The sequence below is a fragment of the Triplophysa rosa genome, linkage group LG21 (genome assembly GCF_024868665.1).
Source record: "Triplophysa rosa linkage group LG21, Trosa_1v2, whole genome shotgun sequence".
Taxonomy (NCBI): domain Eukaryota; kingdom Metazoa; phylum Chordata; class Actinopteri; order Cypriniformes; family Nemacheilidae; genus Triplophysa; species Triplophysa rosa.
The window spans coordinates 13,026,560-13,032,748 of NC_079910.1; positions in this window are offsets into that span (position 1 = coordinate 13,026,560).

The following is a 6,189-nucleotide window of genomic DNA, read 5'->3' on the forward strand; positions in this document are numbered from 1 at the left end:
TAAATAGATTTTCCCTGACTGTTTGACTATGAAAAGTTGTTTCAGCTAATTTTTTAGTGATGTCTATATTGCTGATGAGTTACATTATATGTTAAAAACATAAACAATGTCTGAAGTTAAACATATTTTTATACATACATCATAAATGTATCAAACAATAACCAATGGGCAAATTAAATCTTCATTTTAATTTAAGACTACAGACTGTATCGGGAAAATGGCATAACATTGAGAGATCAATAATCTATTTCCAGAGGTGGGTAGAGTAGCCAAAATCTTTACTCAAGTAAAAGTACAAGTAACTTGAGAAATTGTTACTCAAGTAAAAGTAAAAGTCACTATTTAAAAAATTACTTGAGTAAAAGTAAAAAAGTATGCAATGAAAAAACTACTCAAGTAGCTAGTTACTTAGTTACTTTGTATCTGATTATATAGGCCTACTACATAAAATTAATATTAACGCCAATGTTTTAATATTACATTTTAATCAATATTTTTAATTATCATAAGCGGATATCTTTGCAATATACTAGAGAGACTAAAGAATAGACAAACACAGAAGAGACAAGCATTTCTGTAAATTTCATCTAGTCCTGATGTCAATGTAGTTTACACAACTTATTTAGAATAATAGACCATGTCAAACTAAAGCATGAACTAAACTCAGAGCATTTCCTAAGATGATCTAGAACATCTGCAGTGCTCTCTTAAATGAAATACACACTTTTGAACAAAGCTCGTGTTTTCTCGTGTTGTGTCACGTGTGTGTTGTGAAACGCTCTTACTTGTAAACAAACAGTAAACAGTGAACCACACGCCCATCAACATGTTTTCTTCCTTCTGTTCTTCAAATGTATATTTCTGCAAGCCCACGTCTCTGTGTCTGACAGGTAACGCGCATGTTGCTGTGTCTGACGAACAGGTCGCGCGGGTGCGCGCATATGGCGGGCATTTATCATCGCTGGCAAACAATATGACACATTTGCAGTTTTGATTGTATAGATATAGATTAATATCCACTTCATCCAACGCTCTTTGTGTTCTGCGTGTTCTTAAGTTTCGCGCTACGAGGAGTGAGTAATCCTGCTTCAGATGATTCAGATCGTGCTGCGAACTGAACAAATCATTTGAACTGATTCATTAGCTTATTCAAATGGTTTTGTCCATTGTTCAATTAATGCTTTCAAATTAATCGACTCAAAAGAATCGATCACTCGGGAATGCCCGTAAAAAGAGACGACAACCTTGAAATAAACAACGCGTTTTAAAAAGCATATTTTAAAATGAAGGATCGAAGGAACGTCACGCAATGTAAGTTATGTAACGAAGTAAAAGTACAGATTTTCTATGAGAAATTTACTCAAGTAAGAGTAAAAGTACACACTTTTAATTTTACTTAAAAAGTACATATTTTCCAAAATGTTACTCAAGTAAATGTAACGAAGTAAATGTAGCGCGTTACTACCCACCTCTGGCCAGTTGTGCATTAATCTGCTCATAAACATTGATGATAACCACAAATAAATACTTCTGCATTTGTTTATTGTTGTATTGTTCTATGGTCTGGTGTAATTACAGGTGGATACTGTGTTAAAATGTGTTCACAATAAACTGATGTTGTGTAAGATTTTTATTGTGTAACAAAGTACAAATGTAGGAAAATGTAGGAAAAAATGTCCGACATTCCCTGTGAAACATTATTCTAAATGCTTCTAACATAAACTGGAATTTCCTCTTCTTCACTTCATTTACATTTTATGGTAAAAAATATTCCACTATGAGGGAATCCCATTGATGACCTTGTTTTGTCATTAAATAACAAGTCAGTCATGCTCTGGCCTACTGCAGATCAGTCTAAACAGTTACTTTGCATATTCCATGTGAAAATAAACATTAAAAAGGATTTATAGGGTCATATTGGGACGTCTGCATAAATGCCACCCTTTCTGCATGGTTCATAGGTAGTGGATGATGACATGCACACCGTAAACGTGACCTTTTCACAGTATTATAAACAAATCATATAATTATACAATAAACAGACATAAGGCAGTTTCTACCACAAGGGCTTTCATTTTCTGCAGAAGTCATGTAGGTTGATGTGTGGGCTGCAAGGGCTGTTTATTCCTTCTGTTACATTATTTAGCATGTTGAAGTTATATCTTTTTCTATGAGAGATGTAAATGTATCGTTATGATTATTGAGGCCACATTGACACGATGAAAAATGAAAGTTTGCTTTTTTGAAAAGTTTCATGTACACACAACAGTGTTGTCAAAGCGATCTGCATCTACACGGATCCGGGAAAACAACTCGTTTTTTGGAGTCATGTGGTTCTGATGATGCGCGTGAAGTGAAGATGGAGGCCAGAAAGTGATTTTCTACATAGAAATTCAGTTTCACAAACTTAAAATGCCTGTTTTGTGTCATTTATGGTTGTTCAAATAGATCAAACCATGAAACCACACAGCGTTTTTATTGTGTAGCAAAAGTTGTTGTTCACGAAGGGGGAACATGCCAGTATATTGACTGAAAAAAGCAGTGTCTTGTAAACATGAATCTGCGCTCGAGAGGAGCCGAATAGGGTAATGGGGACTTAATGCTTAACATAGTTTAACGTGGCTAACCAACGACCCGGAAAACCCAAAATTCTGTCAAACCAATAGCTGATGTCACAAGAACGAGCCCTTATTCCACAGATAAAGTGAAAAATGTCGAGTTAAGCGTTTTTCCCCCTAGAATCCATTATAAGAAAACAGCTTTTTGTTTTATACAAACCTTATCTACAGTCTAACCATAAACATTTTTTTCAATTTTTGAAAATAACCATTTCATATATATATATTTTTTCCCCCAATGAGGACATCCCCAACGGGAGGTTTTGCTTGGATTCGTCAGATTCTGCTCAGCTTTGGGTACAAATTTTTCACAAAATATATTTAGGTGGGTACACACACACGCATGCACGCACGCACACACACACACAGTAAAATAGATATAATTTAATTGTGTATACAATATAATATAGTTTTATTTTACAGAATTTTATGTATTTTTTTAAAAAGCTATAGGCTAATAATACATTACAGAAATAAACTGCATTTACAAGTTGGATGTAAAATAACAGAAAAACGTGTAATTTTACTTTACAAAAAATATAAAAAAATAATTTTATTGTACATTGATTGTATTAAATAAACAATTTGTTGAATAGGTTCTTCTCCGAGTTAACGGTTCTTCTCGGGGGCGGTTCGGACTAAAAAGTGGCCCTGGATTTTTTTTACCAAGAGTAGCCCACCACACATCCCTCAGTTGTGATAGACAAAAATCACACACATCCAATCTGCTTTTTTATGCATTTCTAAGACCCCACAGTGTTGTGGCCTACATCATCACTGTCACCATCGCATTGCATTTGCGCTTTGTTTTCATGTGCTCGTTGTGTGTGATTGTGTCACACTCACTACACCCAGAGAAAAAGAATGTCCATGCCCACACCTGAATGGCCACAGGTAACTGCATCTTTATGGAAAATAGAGTAGGAATTCCCTCCACCGCTGTTTGTTCCATGCAAATTTGTCATGTAGGAAAGAGGTTGGTGGCCTACGTCATTGTAAAACCTTTGACAGCATGCTCTAAAAGGTATAAATGTCATTCGGAAGCACACCGTACCTGTATTCTTGCGGGACAGTGGATGCACAAGTTTCTGGGCTGATAACACTGAACGCTTTGAAGGATGAATATTCACGTGCTGTTGGTGAGTATGAAAAATCTGCATATAGTAGAAACAACATTGAATTCTCTGTCCAAGAAGCTCAATATAGGCTTTTGTCTCCGAATTGCAGTTTAACCGTCGAGTTTAAACAAATGACACAAAATATAATGTGTCATAATATATGATAAAATTGTAAATTATAGCCTTGTACTGATAAGTAGTATGAATGTGCCCACTAACAGGTGCTTTGCTTTATTCAGGTGGCTCTTTCTGTTGTCGTGTCTGTTTGCGGTTTTCCTTCTCCTCATGTGGACTGCTCCGACTGCAACCACCCTTGCAACGATAAACAACAACGAGCAGTCTTAGATCGTTACAATGAAAAATTTAATCATTTGAATATCCCTGGATTGAACAGACACATCTCACATGATGCAGTTCCCTCGTGGACATATGAGTAAGTGAAATCCATATTTTGTTAACCCAAATATGAAAATTCTGTCATCATTTACTTACCCTCAAGTTGTTCCAAACCCGTATACATTTTTCGTTGAACACCAAGAAGATATTTGGAAGAATGTTTGTAACCAAACAGTTCTGGGGCACTATTGACTACCATAGCAGGAAAACTATACAAAGACTCAAAGGTGCCCCAGAAATTTTTGTTTTCCCACATTCTTCAAAATATTGAGTAGTTCACTTAAAAATAAGCTCCCGTTAACTTTCCATAGTAATTAACACAGTTAATATTCCTAGTCAATGGGGATTTATTTTGAAGTGAACTACTTTAACAGAACATAGAAATGTATATTGGTTTGGAACAACTTGAGGGCAAGTAAATGATGGTGAACTAAAGTTACTAGTGACATGTAATGTGTGTATTTTGTATCATCCCATGAAAGAATATTTATTGCACATGTATAAAATATTGCACTATAAAACACTGCATTATGTTCTGTATTGACTGACAAATAACATACAGTGGGGTCCAAAAGCATTTCTAGAAACTTAATGTTACAATATTACACGAATAACAATACAGATTTTCAATTATGAAAGTGTACAATATTCCTTTCTGTTTTAATAACAACATGAACTCTTACCTCATCTCCACAGAAGACGAATAAATTCGGAGAGGATTCCCAAATATTATTATGAAGCTATATGTGAGAATTCAGACTGTGCAAAATTTGATGCGAAAACAGTGCAAATTGTGCAATCAGTCAACATGTTATTCAGACAGAGCTGTGAACGAACCAACATTATATGGGTTGAAAAGCCAGTCAATGTCTCAATAGCCTGCACATGCATCAGAAATATGAAAAGAAAACATGTCTAATTATTTGCCATTGTAAATAAGTCTGGTAATCAATGAGTTTGAATATATATATATATATATATATATATATATATGTATGTATATGAATGATTGTAAATGCTTGTATTGAATTCCAAAATGCAATACATGTTCAAAATGTTTTTCTACTTTGCTATAATAAATGAGTGTTCTTTAAAACCAAAATGTTATTTAATTGTGTATATACTGTATTTTTATATATTTTGTATAATTTATTCTTATAGTAAATAAAGTTTATTGTCACTGAATACACTGAATTCTTTTAACCCTCATATGGTCATCGTTTCCTGTTTACACTACTGGTATATAACAATTGATGAAGTAATTGTAAAAAATATATACATTTTTAATAATACAAATAATATATCATTTTTTTGTTTACTTCTCATTTATACATTAATGCTGTGTTTTGGGAGATATGATGCACTTTCATACCTATTTACCACAAAATTCCTCAACTATAACGTTACATTTTTATGAAAAAAAATCACTTAAATGATTATCCAACGTTTTTTCTGGATATTGATCTAGGTCCTAGGTGTAGAATTCTGCCATCTGCTGATTAGAGATTAAGCTAAAAGGATTACAGTAATAAAATATTTTTTTTGTGGCCAAATGCTCATATCACAACTTTTGTGATACATTTAGTGAATTTATGTATATACAGTAAACGTTAGAAAAGAGATTAAAAATAAATATTCTTTCAAATAGCCGAATTTTTGTAGTTTTTGATGCATTTTTAAACCTCAGCTTTGTAAATCGTGCTGCTGAAGATCTCCCTGGCCCCTGTGTAGGTGTGTGTGTATGAGAGAGTGTAAGTGCATTTTGAATTGTCAGCTTTGTGATTTTGTGGAGGTGTGTGTGTGGGTGTGTGCACACGTGTGTGCGTGTGCTTGTATACATGGTTTACAAATGTGTGTGATAACATGTGTATAACAACGTAAACACACTTCCTGTGTCCTTGTAAACTAAATCGCAAAAAACATACTAACTGATGATATTTTAAAAAGAAAAAAAAAATGCCAAAAGATTTCTGTGATGGTAAGGTTTAGGGATACGGTTAGGGAATAGAATATACAGTTTGTACAGTATACAAATCATTACGTCTATGGAGAGTCCT